The sequence below is a fragment of the Mus musculus genome, chromosome 7 (assembly GCF_000001635.26).
Source record: "Mus musculus strain C57BL/6J chromosome 7, GRCm38.p6 C57BL/6J".
In the NCBI taxonomy this organism is placed as follows: domain Eukaryota; kingdom Metazoa; phylum Chordata; class Mammalia; order Rodentia; family Muridae; genus Mus; species Mus musculus.
This window is the reverse complement of record NC_000073.6, coordinates 137140788-137158478: the sequence shown is the minus strand read 5'-3', so window position 1 is coordinate 137158478 and position 17691 is coordinate 137140788. Positions and strand designations below refer to the sequence as shown.

The 17691-nt window shown below is 46.4% G+C and overlaps 1 long non-coding RNA gene across 1 annotated transcript; it reads right to left on the bottom strand.

The window, feature by feature from the left end:
- Positions 1-6597: 6597 nt before the first annotated feature.
- Positions 6598-12665, bottom strand: Gm30061. Its single transcript, XR_378585.3, has 2 exons — positions 11717-12665; positions 6598-9553 (listed from the first exon to the last, which is right to left on the bottom strand). It is a non-coding gene; the product is annotated as a predicted gene, 30061 (long non-coding RNA).
- Between the last annotated feature and the right edge of the window lie 5026 nt (positions 12666-17691).

Below are 17691 nucleotides of genomic sequence, written 5' to 3'. Positions count from 1 at the left end.
ACACTGAGCTCTGCCCTTCAGACATGTGCACACCCACCTTACACCCGCACATACAGGAACAGAAGCATGTGTGTGCTTTTGACATGTTAGGGTTTAACAGTGTCCTTCTGAGAGAGGGAAGCCCGGGTGCAGGAAAGCATTTACTGTGGTTTCCTTACCAGAAGTTCAACTTCAATTTGTCTACAGCAGTATAGGGAAGGACAAGGTCTGGCTCACCAAAAAAAAAAAAAAAATCCATATCTCTATAAGCTTTAGAAACATTGGGGAGATGTAAATTTCTATCAATCAGGTTTCCATTTGCCATCTCTAAGATGTTAAGGCCTCTCACATCGTGCACCCATTGCCAACATCCAGCTTCAGAACTCTTCTGACTTCCCAGGAGGAAGCTGTTCCCACTAAACACCAACTCCACGCCCCCATGCTGATTCTGTACACGTGGCTACTCAAGGGACCTCACATAAGTGTAGCCTGGATGTTATTCCCTTTGAAGGCTCAATAATATTCCTTTAAAAAGACATATCATGTTGTTTCTTCATCTATGAACACCAAGAACATATTGATTCTTCCTTTCGGCTAGGGCGAACAAGAGTGCTTGAAAAAGTCTGTACCCGGCCCAGGGTATTGGCTTCACAGATGTGCAGTGCATATTTGAAAATGCACTGGAATCTATGCAGCAACCACACAGCCCAGCCTCAGTGTAGCCTCATCCTCCTGCTCCTTCTCTCCCTAACCCCTTTGGGCACCCAGAGAGAGCCCCTTTCTGCTTATTCTCCAGCGATAGGTCAGGCGTTGCCAAGGGGCTCTTCACTAGTGTGAGCTGACATGCAAACCAGTTCCATAGGCCTGGTCCAGGATGTATCCAATGTACAGAGATGATGGAACCAAGAGGAAACCATGGAGGCTGCCCTGTGCTGGGTGTGCTGCCCATCACCATCCTGGATCTCTACAGCTGGAGGCATCCTGCCTCTCAAATGTCCACGCTGCCCCTTCTGGGGTGAGCAGACCAGGCTAGGCTGGCTGTGGAGGTGATGGCCTCTGTTACTCCTGGGCTCTCTGAGATCCACAGGTGGAGAGTAGCCAGCTCTTCACCCACACTATGCATGACATTTTACTTTTTTTGGAGAAAGTTTTGGATTGAACTCATAGCATGGAATACTAGGCATTCTTACAAACCCAAGGAAGCAGTCTCATTGAAAAGGAGGCACCAGAGCCAGTAGCTGTCTGGGATCTGCAGCTACCCTGTTCTCTTCAGAAGTAAAGTTGATCTGTTCTTAAAACAAACAAACAAAACCAATTACAACAGCTTACATTTGCATGCAGATATCCTGAAGGGTGTGTTTGCTTTGCTGCCTGGATGTTAGCCTTAGAAGTGCCCGGCTGCCAGGTGAGTTAGGCCCACGTTTTCTCTGCATCAATTATTGTTGCGCTGGGGAGGTGGGAATGGAATGGTCAACAACTCAAGTTGAAAGCGTGAGCATGGGCTGAGGGCACACCCTGTGTGAGCATCTGGACCACCATAGTCTCTCCAGTTGGATGGTGTGTTCTTGACAAAGTAGAAGAAGAGACTCCCTGGGTGATGCTGGCTGTCCACTCTGTAGTCAGTGCTACCTCAAGGTTCTGTGAGCAACCAGCTTTCAGAACCCACCCAAGCAAGGCATCTGTGGGTGGTTCTGATCAGGACCAGATTACTCACAGGGCAACCGTTCCTGGTGCCCTTCAAGGTCTTTATAGGGACTGTGTGCTACACAGTAGTCAGGAACCGCCTACCTCCCAACAATTCCCAGTTGCCTTCTGGGTTTCTCTTCACACTGCTAAGGAGCAGGGCCATTTTCTGCCCTAGTGTCTTTCAAGTACTTGCTAATTCCACGGGCTTGTCCTATTTTTATAAATATTTTTATTAAATAGACTGTTCAGGTTGATTATTTTGATACACAGAAAGTACAGAGTTTGTTACTGCTTAGTTCATTCGGATAATGGATATAACAGTTAATGGATATAGTGTTAAGACTTAAATAAATAAATATTTTTAAAAAAATATTTTAACGTACATCAAGATATTCTTATGGCCATTTATGCGAGCACTGTTAGGGCACGCTGGACTGCAGCAGCATCAGGACTCAGTTGGAGGCACTTGTACCGTGTGTAGACACACTCCGAATACACCTCTGCCTTTAACAGTAAGAGCGCGAGTGATTCAGCCTGACAGCTGGCTGCGCGACTACTCCAAACCCTGAGAACCTTACTTGAGGTTGCAGGAAAAAAAAAATGATGTCCATTTAAAATTCACTGATTACACAGAGTGGGGAAGATAGAAAGCCATTTACAGAAGTTAGAAACCTGGAGGCCAGAGGCTGACACAGAAGGTCAGAGTGATGGTGGAGGCTCCACAGCTCCGCTCCCCTGCCTGCTTCGTCTGTGTTGTAACACCCACTGTGGATGAGCAATGCACTCACTAGTGACAGGTGCCCATGCTCACTGGGCAGTGGACATGGACAGAAAGTGCACAACATTGTTGGCTGAGGATAGAAACCATTTTCAAACCTGTAAGTCTACACAGGCAGTGGCTATGATGTCCCAAGAATGGAGCGATACACAGTCCAGAATTCCCTCTTTTCTTCTTTGCCTGATTACTTTGTCTGAATTAAAAATCACACTGCTAAACCTTTTTCTCCCTCGGGATCATCACATACCCCTAGACTGCTTAAAATGACCCTGAAGACCTTGGGTGCTGTCTGCTGTTCAGATGGCTCACTTCTGATCTGCCTCTAACCAAATGCTGGGAAGACAGCCAGAGAGAGAGAGAGAGATGTCAAGTGACAATGGGGGCCAAGGAAGCAGTTCAATTATCCCCAGTCACTCCCAGATAGCATCTCCAACTCAGATTCCTCTAGAAGGCAATGGGCAGCTAGACCATTCACCAGCTGAGGGACAGCCTCGAGGGACCAAAGCCCAAGGCAGAGACACTCAGCTCAACCCATCAGATAACAGTTTGGGGAGGCGCATTATTTCTAGTTTTGTACTCATTGAGACTGTATCAGGGTGTACTATATATTATTGCTTTTGGATGTGCTAAACTTAAGAAGATCTCTTCTTATGGGGATTTCCAAACATGTAAACAGGATGATGGGAGGAGCACGACACACCCGAAAGTCAGCTTCAAAACATCAGCGTCTTGTCGCTGTGTGTGTGTGCGTGTGTGTGTGTGTGTGTGTGTGTGTGTGTGTGTGTGTGTGTGTGTGTAAGGGTGCGTGTATACACTTAGGTGCACATGTATAAGTGTTCATGTGGAGGCCAGATGGCAATCCCTGAAATTCTTCATCAGGTACAATTCATCTTCGTTTTTGAGACACAGCCTCTCACTAGTCTAAAGTTTGTAAAGTAAGCTTAGGCTCGCTGCCCAGCAAGCAACAGGAATCCATCTATCTCAACCTCCCACGGACGTCCCCGCCCCCACCATGGGTCCTGGAGACTGAACTCAGGTCCTTAGGCAAAGCAAAGCAAGGGCTTTCTCAGCTGAGCCATCTTCCCAGCCCACTTTGCTGTCCTCGCTTTCATCTTTGCTTCCTGCTCTACCACCTCTGAGGTGGAAACCACATGCTTAGAAATGCATAAATATTAACTGAACATGTTTGACAAATACTAGGTACAGTCCCTCAACTTGTATACCTGCCAAGAACAGATCTTTCTGTCCCCCACAGGAAGTTCCCTCATGTTCCTTCCTAGTTTACTGCTCCTTGCCACCTGGGCAGCCATCCTTTGGCATTTGTCTTTCCTCATGTAAATAAGGTGAGGGGAAGGAACCTCGCCTGCATTTGGCTGCCTGCACTCAGCATCACTCCCATGAGAGAGACCCATGGTGCATCTGTAGCTAGTTCATTTCTCTGTGGCAGTGTAGCATGGTATTGTATGAACATGCCACAGGCTGTGTGTCCATTTCCCTGCCCGGTGCCAAGTGAGTTCTTTCCAGTCTTTGGTCATAGGTAGAGCTGTTGATGTCACCCAGTCTTGTCATTTCCCATTGTTGGATTCCCATATAAATGTTCTCTACAGTCACATATAAAATTAAAACTATTTTTTTTTCTTGCCAGCTTCTACAAGATGCCTGCCAAGATGGTGATGGCAATTGCTTTGAAGTTTCAGATCGACTTGTGGATAGTTAACATTTTGACAATATTGATTTTTGAAGCCATGAATATGGTATATTGTTCATTGATCTGGAGTCTCATGTAACCTAGGCTGGCCTCAGACTGGCCTTGAACTTCTGATGTCACATGTCTTTACCTTCCAAGTGCTGGGATGCCAGGAGTTTCCTCTCCTACCTGATTTTCTGGGTGCCGGGGATCAAATCCACAGCTATGTGTATACTGGGCAAGAAATCTACAACTATGCTATGTCGTCAGCACCTAGGAAATGTCTCATCATTCTCAGCTTACAGACTGTGTGTCCCCTTCATTATAACTCTTTGTAAGCACACTGGGTCTTTTTGCTTTCAAGTGTCTAATTTCACTTCTTTCCCCTTTAAAACAATCAAGGACAGTATCCATATGATTTTCTCGGTAGGCTTAGCAAGGGCACATGGTAAAATCCACTCATCACTCACCCTAACTAGAAGCATATAAACAGGAATTGATTTGAGGCTGGAGAGATATCTCAGCAGTTAAGAGAACTTGCTACTGATAGATAGAGCATGGGTTTGATTGCCAGCACCCACACGGTGGCTCACAATCATCCAATTCCAGAAAATCCGATGTCCTCTTCTGGACTCAGCAGGCACTGCATTCATATGATGCACAGACATACACATAGGCCAACACACACATAAAAATAAAAGACATATTTTTAAATCGATTGGAATTTTGGAGGGGCATCCATTTGATTTGATGTGAGCAGCGGGGGTTGGAGAATGTCCTCTTCTGCCCTTTTATCTGAGAAAGTTCTTCTTGCTGCTGACATTTGTTATGGTGAGTGATGACTGGATTTTACCATGTGCCCTTGCTAAGCCTACCGAGAAAATCATATGGATACTGTCCTCGATTGTTTTAAATATATGGCACATTTTATGTGGATTTCCAAACACAAAGCCAGCCTTGTATTCCTGGGATAAACCCACTTGGCAAAGGCTTGCTTTGGCTTTCCTTGCTAGTGTTTTGTTAAGTATTTTTGTGTCTATATTCATTGGCAGATGTCATTTTCCTCATATTTTCTGTTGGTTTGGGCATCTGGGTGGTTAAAGGAATGCCTCAAATCTGCTTTATCTCAAGGTCACTATACAGGATTTAAACACAGACGGGAGAGTAGGGAAGTGACATATCAGTGGTACAGAGCAGTGATGGGCTGGTGCCATTGGGAACCTTGCTCTGGTTTGGCAGAGAAGAGAAGGATCAGCAAGATCAGAAGGAGAGTGGAGAGCAGAGGCTTAGAGCTGCCAGAAGTCCTGAGTGTGTGCGTCAACCCAACTATGTTGCCTGATTTTTGTCTAAACTTCACTCAAAAGTGTTTTCACTACATTTCAGGTAGTAATAGTTTTCTAATGACAATGAGAGTCAGTGGGGAAATGGATTAAATGTAGAAAACTGTCAAACGGAAACATCCTGTCATAGTTAGGGTTTCCATTGATGTGAAGAGACACTATGACCAAGGCAGCTCTTATAAAGGGAATCATTTAATTGGGGCTGGCTTACAGTTTCAGAGGTTCAGTCCTCCTGACACCCCATTATTATCATGACAGGGAGCATGGCAACCTGCAGGCAGATATGGTGCTGGAAGAAGTGTGAGTTCCACATCTTGATCTGGAGGCTTCCAGGAGGGAACTGTCCTCTGCAGGCAGCTAGCAGGAGGCTCCCTTCCTCACTGGGCAGAGCTGGAGCACAGGATCTCAAAGCCCACTCCCACAGTGACATACTTCCTCCAATAAGGCCACTCCTACTCCAACAAGATGCATACATACCTCCTAATAGAGCCATTTCCCATGGACCAAGCATATTCAAACCACCATACATATCAAATGCTATACGTAAAATGGGTCTTAAAGGTTGGGAGAAAATGTCACCATTTTTGCTGGGTCGCTCCAGCAGATACCTGTCAAGGACCTATTTGTACATGAGGCACTTGTTGCTGGCTACAGGCTGGGCAGATGCTGGAACTGATTCTTAGAAGCTGGAATCGAATGGGATGCAGATATAATTATCGACCCCAAGACTTGACTATTAGACTGTTAGAAGATGGAAGTGCAGCACGGGGATGGGGGGTGGAGCAGGATATATGGATCCTAGACAGAGAGCAGGGTTGGTGTAGGAATATGGTGGCATGTGAGTGAACTGGGGACCTTATGAGCTGGAGAAGGGCTTAGGGATCTCTCTGGCCTATCCCCTGGACAAAGTCCACTGGTCTCCTGACATTCCAGCAGCTGAGCCTTAGAGCCAATGAATACAGATGTCATAGCAATGATCTCATCAGTTACCAAGGAAACCACACTTGCGTATAAACAGCAGAACAGAATGGCCTCACTTAGGTAACTTCCTCACACCTGCATGGGGGCTTTCTGTGCTTAGAGCACTGGCAAATTTCATGTACTTATCTAGTTTGAGGGAACACATCTTGCAAAGCCAATTTTATTAAGGACTCCAGGTCTCTGGTCTGAATTAAGGTCACTTACTCCTCAGGATCAGATCAAGCTTAAGATGGGAGGTAGGGCTTGAAGGACTATGTGGGAAAGCAGATCTTGTGTTGTCTGTGGCTGGGTGTTCTGTTTCTAGAGTCGGAATCCCATCTTTTTAGACTCGCAAACTAGCAGACTCTAGAAAACTTCCAGAGCAGACCAACATCTAGCTCTCAGCCTCGATAGCCATTCCATCCCGCTTCTCTGCTGTGTTCTGTACTTGCAGGGTCTCTGCTGAACGCGAAGTCTTGAGAGCACAGCTGAGAGCCGGCCTGGATACCTTTCAGCAATATGGCCTCCAAGACAGCCACATCGGGTTTCAAAATTTAAGGTCCCTTTGAAAAGATCCAGTTCAATCCCTCAAATGCTGGTGACAGCTTTCTAGACTTGCAGTCCAAAAGCCCGAGTCAAGCCTCCTTTCATACTATACACAGTCCTGGTGAGCTTGAAAACCCAGCCTCAGTCTCTCTGCTGTAGGGCAGTCCCCACTAGAGGTCCTGGGATGTGGCAGGTGTGTCTGTGTGTGCAGTGAGGAGCTGTGTAGCAGGCCTGAAGATGATGCGATCCACTAAGGGAGTGGTTTGCTGGGAGGTCAGAGGCAGTGTTCTTTATTTGTTTTTTTTTGTTGTTGTTGTTGTTGTTGTTGTTTGTTTTTTTTTTTTGTTTTCTTCAGCTCTAAAACAGAAAAAAATGAAATGGGAGTTGCATTTTAAAAACACTGAAAACAGTTTCAATATCAGCTGGATAGAAGAGGGAAGGGCCATTTTCCTGCATGTGGAGGGCCTTTACCTTCTAGTTGTCACTTACCCTTGGAAGAAGGGAGCTCACTCCTTCAGAATGCAAGGCCAAGAGTCAACATACACTCACATCTTATTTTCCTTCTGAAACATAGTTCCTGATGAATTTTTCTTCAAGTGTTGGATTCTCTTCCCTCGATCTTCACTTGACTTTGTCACGAGGGCAGCTTCCTGGGCTCATCAGACGATCAGCCAGCATCACAGTCCAGCATAAATATTTAGTACCAGGGGTGGGCGGCTTTGAGGTTTGCACCTTGCCCTAAATGTATCTGCTGACTTCCCATCTGCTAAGTACCTGCCCCCAGAGGAAGAGGACACCTTTGTCATCCAGACCCTGTTTGACCTCCATATCCCCTCCAGTTGAACTTGGATCCAGCATCACTGTGTTGTCAAACAGACAGACATACTGATGATATACACACACCACAAAGACAAGCTGGGAACTTGGTTAATCAGGGACCTGCCTTCCCTTAAATACGATTCTGAGAGTTCTTCATTTCCAGAGCTAGAAATGCTGAGCACAGAGAGCATTTGTCCTGAGGCTGATGGCCAGAATTAGAGAACAATATCTATTTGTCTGTTTATCAAACATTTGCAAACAACATAGCCCGGGATACTGTAGGACCTAAGAGCACGCAGGTTTCAGTTGGGACACATGCTCAGCAGGAGGGAAAGAAACCACCAGAAGGCTGGTCCCAGTTTGTACAATGGTGGCTCTACAAGGTACCTGCTGAATACTCTCCCTCTCAGGGACAGATCTCAGGGACTGGGCATCACAGATCTAAAGCCTCCGTTTCTAGTACCCCTAGGACTATGTATGCACATCTACAGTGTGGGTCCTGGAAGATATAGAAAGCAACACGTTAGTACTGACCCCCGAGTATGAGTCTCTCAGTGGAATCTCCATTTATACGGAGAAACATATAAACAAAGGAGTTTGCAGCTACCGCACCTACCACGATGAACTGCCAAACCTTCACTTTGTTCTTCAAATGTGCATGTGTGGTTCACACACATGTATAAGGATGTTCACATGTGGGAGAATATGTGTGGTCCGTGTGGAGGCCCAGGCTGAGGCAGAGTGCCTTCCCCAATATTTTCCCACTTTATTATTGAGGTGGGGTCTCTTTGGAGCTCCCTGATTCCACTGTCCTAACTCTCCAGTTTGCTATGGGGACTCTGCTGTGTCCAGTCCATCTCCCATACAGGCTACCATACATACCTGTGCTTTACATGCATGGTGGGAGCTCATACTCCAGGCCTGATGTTTGCTCACGTGGCAAGGGTTCCATTAGCCGAGCCACTTCTCCGGCCCCAGTGTCCTTACTATTAAGCTCAGGTGGGTCCTGGGCTCCAGCCGGCTCTCCTGTCAGGGCACATGCTCCAGTGAGGCCTGCCGCCTCCTCTGGGAATGGTCCTCTCCAAAGCCAGTGTTCAGCTGGAAGAGCCCATCAACACACCCCAGAACAAAGAATGAAATGGCCCCAAAGAGCAAATGTTACATGTCCCGGTAAGGATCCAGGCTGTCCCATGAGGCGCCAACCACGCAGACACTTGATTGATAGTGGCAAATAATTATTCACAGTGTTGCTGCGAGCTCGCCTTCCCAGAAAGCCAGAGATGAATAAAATATACGAGAGTTCATCAAAATATACTGCAAGGACAACATATACAAACAGTACATTAAGCATTATGGAAGACAATAAAGCGAGCTGGAAAAGCAGATCCAAGTTAGCAGCTGGGCTCGGAGTCCACACGCATCCCAGCAAACGCATCCCAGCAAACGGAAAGCAGCCTGCAGACTTCTCTGTGGCCCTGCAGTCCTGGGAATATTCCATTAGTTGGAAAACCTAAGTGGGTTTACTTAAACTGCCTCCTCCTTTCTAAAGAACAGCATCCTGGTTCCCAGCTCAGCTATGCAGGACCTCTACCACCAGGCCGGGGCTCTCTCCTTGCAGAGTGCAGTGTCAACAGAAATGCTACAGTGACATTTCTCTCTCTCAATTACTTGTAGGCTTCTCACCACCCGTATAAAATACATATCTTGCTCCGGTGAGATCCATTGTACCAGGGTCAGCGGGAACTCATCGTCCTTTTGCTGCAGAACAAGACAATAGTGACATCTGTTAGATTTGCTGTAAATAATCCAAGCGGTTCAGGTACAGAACGAGGGGCAGGGGAGGCAAGGAGAGAGCAGGGTAGGAAGGAAGGAAGGATGGGAGACCGGCAGTACACAGCAGAGGAGGGAGCTGGGGAGAAATCTTGTGGAATGTATCCACTTATCCATCGCCTACCCAGTCCTGAGTCTGCCTGGGGAAGACCTCACAGAATAAAGTACACTGTTTAAGGGGGTGCTACACACTTTACAAACATATGCAAAACATCCTGGCCGTGATGCCTGGAGCACATGTCTTCATTCCTGGTGCGGAGGAGTGAGAAGAGCCAGGCCAGAGCGAGTCGGGTGGCACTTCTGATGCCACTCTCTCGGCAGTCACACAGAATTCAGGGGCATGGTCAGGAATTCTAATTGGGATGACAGTCTATGATTCTGATTAAGTGCAATGGAGTCACTTACTTGACAGCTCCAATCAATAAGTTAAAATGGGGTGGGGGTGGGCCGTCACCCCGCACAAAGATTCCAGGAGCAGAGAGGCCAGTGGGCGTCTGAGGTGTTGCCCGGCTGCTGGCCTTTTAAGTCAGCATGTGAGAAAATCAAAAGCATGTTTGACAACCAGTCAGGGGGAAGCTCTTCTCCGAAGGAGAGATTTTTCATGGAGAGGCAAATTTGGTGACAGGCAAGGGACTGTGCCGGGGATGACAAATGAGGGCAAGACATCCTAGTAGAGCCTTTCAGAAGTCCCACTGGCCGTTCCCTTTTTTACCTGTGTAAGAGGCAGTCTGCACGCGCTGGTGTGCATGGGTGTGTCTAAGAGGTGGACAGCGCGTCTACATATGTATGACTGTGCACAGGTATGCTTGTGCAGGAGATAGAGTCATATAGGGACACACGCACACATGTGTAGGAGGAATGACAGTTTGCCTCTGTGCGCGTGTGTATATGTGCACGAATGTGCATGCATATGCAGGAGGGACTGGCCTAGTAGATCTACACACATGCGCATGTGCCCCAATACATTTCCCCCAGCCTATAGTTTGGGACACTGTCGGAGAGCAGATGTCAAATACTAGACCTTACATTTGGCTTCAGCCTCACCTAGGGCCCAGGCACAAGTCATCTCCACTCAGGACACTCTGTCCTTAAAGACAAAGATCTCTCTCCAGCCTGCGCCTTTTATCCCATCTGTCATATCCAGAAAAGTGAGCATGTGATTTCAATTTGAAATTAAAAGTCAGTTCTGAATAACAGAACTGCGTTCTCATTTCCTAATGCCCTGCTTTTTACTACTTAGCATTCAACTGTGAAAAGTCTTTTAAAACTCGGAACAGCAGTAAAACTTGAATGAATTTTTGACCCATTATTGCATAGCGGGTGCGCCTTCCAAGTTGGCGAGACTGCCAAGTTCTCGCCACCTAATATTTCCACTTTAATTGTGCCACTTGAGAAATTTACGTGCCTCAAAATATGGCATGAATCTTAGGCTTATTGCGGTATCATTAGCAGCAGCGTTTAAGCAACATCTGTGTGCTATAGAACTAATTGAAGCAGCAGAAGTGGCAGCTGTAAATCCACAGGAAGATGGCAGTTTGTACCCGGCACTGCTGAGCTAGCGCCTAACTGTCAGCCTGTTCCCGCAATCTGCTGTCGAGCACCGCGGTACAGGCACACAGTGTCCAAAAAAATACAGCGAGGAGGCTAATGACCCTATTAACCACTTTGCTGCACCAATTTGGCTGTTTTTCCAGTTTCCTTGTTGAATTTCATTATAAATTTCGCCATTTCTGTTAAAAAAAAAAAAGAAAAAAAAAAGTCCAGCGTGTGATGGGTGTCTGACTTTCCGTGACTTACCTGAGAAATGCTTGTCTGGCCAGACCAACCATTGATTTTGTGTGTGTGTGTGTGTGAGATTTAATAATTCTTCATACTGCAACCCCTCCTCTCTCCCGTTGCTTAACAATTTGATCACAAACATTTTTATTAAAACAAAGCCATCCAGGTTTTAAATTCCTTATAATGGTGATACTTAAAGGCAATGGCATTTTCTTCCCATGGACACAGCATTTTCAATAATCAATACAAGATGGCAGCAGTAGTTTATTATCGATTGGGAGTTAAGGAAGAGGTGCAGGGCAGTCAGACTACCTGAGGGCCTGGGGCACCTCTCCATTGACTGGCCGGGGCATTCCTGGCAGCTGAGTGAATCCAGTTCCTGGCTCGGTCTGTAAAGGTTTTGGCTCTTTCTCTTCCTTCAATAGAGAGAGAAATGGGATTAAGCTGAGCTGGTAGTGAGAAATGACCCCTAGCCTCCTCTCTCTGATGGAGCTTCGAGGGCCTTGGAGCCCTCGTATCTATTTGGAGTAATTCCTGCAGAGTGCGACTGGAAAAAAATGTCTCTAACATCTGTGAAGCTCGGCTCCAGTTTGCTTTAAACTCTGCTTCTGATAGCTTTTGTCTTGACAGTGGATGGATGCTCCTCCCTTGGTGCCTGGCCCATGCACGAGGAAGGAATGGGCTATCTTTCAGAGCACTTGAGAGTATTGGAAATACACAAAAGAAGTCCTTCTTCGATATATGATGACTGGTGTGTTTGCCAACAACCTGACTTCATTAGAAATTTGGCACGTCCACCCGGCTGCCATGTGACACGCCGTTAACTGTGGACATTTGTCGTCTTAATGCTCAAGTACTCAGGGACTCAACTGATAAGGGAGAAACTGCTTGGAATCCACTGAACCCCACGTCTAGGGTGGCACAACACCTCACGGTATTGAAAATCAATAGCCACGTGACCACTCGAAGGTCAGAGGGCTCCAGAATTAACTTTCTGGTACTAAATTACAATCCCTTGTTTCTTGGTTTAATTTCTAACAATAACACACTTTCAGGGGGCCTGGTTAAAAACCACTTATAAAACACACAAGGAAGAAAGAAAATACGGAATTGCTGGTGAACAGTTGCCAGGGTCTCTCACCAGCTCAGACATCACTAGGCTGAGAGGATGCTCAGAGTCCATCAGTTTGCAGCTAAGCCTTATTTTCTTAATCTATTGGAGTTTTTTGTCTGTGTTTTGGTGGTGATGTTTCTGTCTGTCTGTCTGTCTATCTATCTATCTATCTATCTATCTATCTATCTATCTATCTATCATCTATATGTATGTATGTATGTATCCATGTATGTATGTATGTATGTATCATCTATATGTATGTATGTATGTATCCATGTATGTATGTATGTATGTATGTATGTATGTATCTATCTATCTATCTATCTATCTATCTTACTACCTACCTATTTATTTTGTTTGGGAAATGTCGAGCTCTGATATATCAAAATAATGCTGTTTAATAACAATTTGGACCCACCTACTGCCCAGGGATGCCACAGCCCAAGCACAGAGCGCAGACAAGGAGATTTGGCTTTTGGCGTTTCTCTTCTGCTGCAGACTTCCCTGCCTTTCTTTGGATGTAACTCAGAATAAAATCTGGTGAGCCCATCTTCATGTTTACACCCAAACACTACTGAGGTGTCCAGTCATAGATATTTAACTATATCTATTAATGCTAGCATACTTTAAAAAAACAGAGCAGGGGGCTGGTAAGATGCTTAGTGTGGGAAAGCATTTGCCTTGCAATCCTGATGACCTGAATTCAATGCCCAGAACCTGCCAGACGCAGTCAGAGGTGGCGGTGCACAACTAATCACAGCGTTCCTATGGGAAGATAAGAAGCAGAGACAGGAGAGTTGGCTTGAAGTACACAGTGTGGCAGAAACAAGAGAGACTCTGCCTTGACAAAGTGGAAGGTAAGAAGTGACTCTAGAAAGTTGTCCTTTGACCTCCACATAAATGTCATGGCATGTGTGTGTCCCCACCACCCCCGCACTTATGACAACAACAAATTTAAAATAAAACAAACAAATGGAGCAGGGAAATCAAAACTACTTAGTCCGTGTAAAAAAATAACAAAGGTCACTAATAACAAACAGGTAGTAAAAGTAGCGATTTCCTGAAGAGAAATCACCGAAGTGTTGTTTTCCACTTGTGGGAGTTGGGATGCTGGCGCACAGCTTCTGCATCCACTGTGATCTGATTTGTGGTGGGCGCAGCTGAGGAAGGCCCGCCCTCACAGACATGTATCTGGAAAAGCGATGAGCTACAGCTTTTCAGAAAACCAGGGAGAGTGAGTCTCCGCTCTGATGCCCAAAGTGGACAACTGAGCTTTACGTTGGGTCAGCTGCTGTGTGATCTTCGGCCCAGCAGGAAGGTGCTCTGTACCACAGCATTCCACGACGCCATGCTGCACTCGGAAGATCTTTACCAGCGTATGACTTTATATATCATGACTGGTCATGACTGGTCACTTGGAATTTCTGCTTCAAAGGTTTTCCAAATGTGGACTCATTTCACTGCAGGAAAGGCATTTAACACACACACACACACACACACACACACACACACACACACACACATCCCACATTTAGTACAGACTTCTCTAACTATCAGGAAGCTTTAAAGATCATAGAGAGGCATAAATTTTCAAAAAACTCTATTTTTTTGATTAAAAAATGTAAACTTTTACTACTGGAAACAAATTCTCCTTGAAGAGACCAATTTGCTTCATATTTAAGCAAATGCCTACTGAGTACGATTCTTAATAACTACGGCCAGCTGTTCATCTAACATTGAGGCTGCGGAAGACCTTGGCCACATGGAAGGGTGCCAAGACCATGCCCAGGCAGCAGCCCCCCACTTAGCCCACCCACCCACTTCAGGATAATTCTGGTTTTGGCCTGCAGGCCTCCAGGTCCTTGAGTAAGTGACACCCCATACCTTTGCTCTGTGTGTAGCGTTCAGGAATTGTGCTGGAGTCTTGGGCAGATCTGGTCCTGAGACAGCAGCATAGCCCTGAAGCAAATCACGAGAGGAGGCCCTGGGATGCTACAGGAAACCCAGGGGAGTCTCAGTGTGACTGCCTCGAAGGGATGCCCAGGAGGCTGGGCATCTGGCAGTTTCCTGTATTTGGAGGGCCACAATTTTAAAAATAAAAGCAAACGTGAAAGTGTGCTAATGCATGCCTGTAATTCCAGAAGTTGGGAGGCTAGGGCTAGATTGGTACAAGTTTGAGGCTAGTCTGTCTGGTGTACATAGCAGAGTTCCAGCAGGTCTGGCTCTGTAGTAAAGCTCTGTCTCAAAAGCAAAAGCAAGCAAGCAGATAACAGTAGCAACATTCTTTAGACACATATTAGACACATGTTTTACCTTTGGTCTCTGTGAGCCTTTCTCCCTTGGGGCTGGGGTTGAGGCGCCTGCTATTAGGGGCCCTGCAGATGTTCCATGCCAGCCTCACTGCAGGGCTTGGGAGGTTTTCACATCTGTACCATTTTCTCTGGCCTTCTGAGTGGCTGCCCCAGTTTACAAGGGTGAAAGAAACTTCTGGAGAGACCCTTATCTAGCCATTATCCTGCTCTGAAAGGTACCTATTACCAGGGGCTGGTAGCTTAGTATTTAAGAGTGAGTCTTGCTCTTCTAGAGAGCCCAGGTTCAGTTCCCAGTCCCTATATTAGGCAGCTTATAGCTGCCTGTCAATCCAGTCCCTGGGATTTGACGCCCTCTTCTGGTTTCCACAGGTACCTACACTCATGGTGCACATACACAAGCAGGTACTCTCTCTCTCACAATATAAGTTAATAAAACTGTAAAAATGTACACATTGACATCATGGCTTAGAGAGATTAATGATTTGCCATTGGCTCTGTATATTCCAAGGAGGGTGATGCCCTGAAGAGCAGCAGAGAAACTCCATACTCGCATGTGCCCCTGGACGTCGGGGCTAGCAAAGCCTGAGGCTCAGACAGCTTCCAAAAGAACTTACCACCCAAAGTGAAGATCTCCTCTTTTTCTCTAAGGAGAAATTGCCACTGGCTAGGACCAATGTCAGGTGTCTCATGACCTATACCCTCCAGGGAAAAGTGTTCTGACCAGCCCATTTCAGAGATGAGAACACTGAAGCTAAAATATACCAGCAGACTGGCCCAGGCTGGCCACTCCTACCATAGCTCCATCTGTCCAAAGCCCATAGAACTCCCCTCTGCCATAGAGCCCAGGCACTCCAACCTCCAGGTCCTGGGGTCATAAGGAGTGGGCTTCTTCCCATCTCCCATCACTAGCCCTAAGGCTCAGACCTTTCTCAGCGTTTCACGTTACCCGTACCCCCAGATGCAGCCGGGCCCGCAGCTCTGCTGTGACTCTGTGCAAGTGTCAGTACCAGGAGGACCGAGCAATTACATTCCACATCTGAATTTCTTCTATTTTCAAAGTGTTCTACACTAATTAGTGCTGTTAGCTCTAAGGATTAGTAGCCTCTCTAACAAGACACACGACATTAAGTGACTTACCTAATTATGTAAAACACAGGGATGGGAGAAGAGAAGGCAGGCTTCCCTCGGCAGGGCTCTGGCCTGAGCTGCCCACTGCTGTACCTACCCAGCTTCTATTCTCCTGGCCCCAGAGATGGAGACAGATGGTGTGGTCTGTCTACCTCTGGGAGGGTGAATGCACCCACCTCAGGGTCCTCCTCAGTGCACCTTCCCCACACAAGGATCAAAGCAACTTCCCCCAAATATCTGGGTAAAAGATCTTCCCAGAAAGAGAGGCTGCCCTGAAGCACTGAGTTGGGGAGGGTAAGGGTAGTGCAGGTTGAAAGGGTGCCCTCAGGTGTGGGTGTGGGCTGGTCTTGTGCCATATCTTTTGCTCTGGGGGTGCAGAGCTGCTGACAGTCATGTGTTGCTGTCCTCTGATTGGTCACCATCTGAGAAAAAAATACACATGTCTAGCACACATTTGGCAAGGAGTCTGCCTTCTGCCTGGCTCACCATTATCTCCTGGTTCCCTGGTGGCCTCTTGCTTGCAGGGCTTACATGCTCCCCCTAAAATCTGTCTGTCGTGTGTGTGTGTGTGTGTGTGTGTGTGTGTGTGTGTGTGTGTGTGTGTGTGTGAATGGAGGTCACAGGACAACTTGTAGTGGGAGTGAGTTCTTTCCTTTCACCCAGTTCTGGGGATCAGAACCAAGCTGCCAAGCTGCACGCACCTTTTCCTGCTCCCTGCCTAGACAGCCTCTGAGTTTTCTAAAGCCACCAGCTCCTTTACTTGCAACACCGCCTTTCTCTGCTCTCAAAGGCACAGCTCAGTTCCCACCTCCTCCAGAAAGCCTCTCTTGATTTTTCTAGTTGACCTCTTTCCCCTCCCATCCCCCCTCCACGTGCAAGATTGTGCCTACCAGGAGACTCATGACCCTGAATTAATTTTTATTGCTACTGAAGAGTGCTTCTAATCTGAGTCAGTGGCTTTTGTACACTGTGACCTTGTCCTCATGGGGTGTTCCTATCATCTGCCAAACACATAGAGGGGGAAGGCCTGGCAAAGTGAGGGACCTCCATCCCCAATTAGGGAGTTCTCTAGCACAGTGCTATCGTTTTTTTTTTTTTTTATGATTCTAAATATTCCTGCTACAGAATCTTAGCTTACACATTTAAGCAGAATGAAGAAAGTATAATTCACAACTTCCTTATACTAAGATAATCCTTACAGCAGCATGCTTCAAATGTGGATGTTTTAAAAAGAAACTGTATGATACATACATATAAATAAGCTCTATTTTGCTCTCTGTCTCTACTTCTGTCTCTCTCTTGTGCGCGCGCGCACACACACACACACACACACACACACACACACACACACATCTTTAAAAATAAACGTGGATTATATTTTTGAGGTGAATATAGCTATTTTCTTTTTGTATATGATGCATGTTTCTGTGGGTGGCATGCTTGGGTGACAGAGCAGACATGCAAGTGTCACTGAACACACCTGGAAGTCAGAGGACAGGTGCTAATCCTTCTATTTTGAGGCACGGTCGTTGTTTGCCACTTTGAGTGACAGGCTAGCGGGCTAGTTTCTCAAGGGACTATACTGTCCCTGCTTCCTATTTTACTAAAGAAGCTCTGGATCACAGACAGGAGTTACCCCATTAAGCTAGCCATGGGATTTGAACTCAGATCCTCATTCTTGCATAGCAAGTGCTTTATCCACTGAGCCATCTCCCTAGCTTATTTTTTTGTCT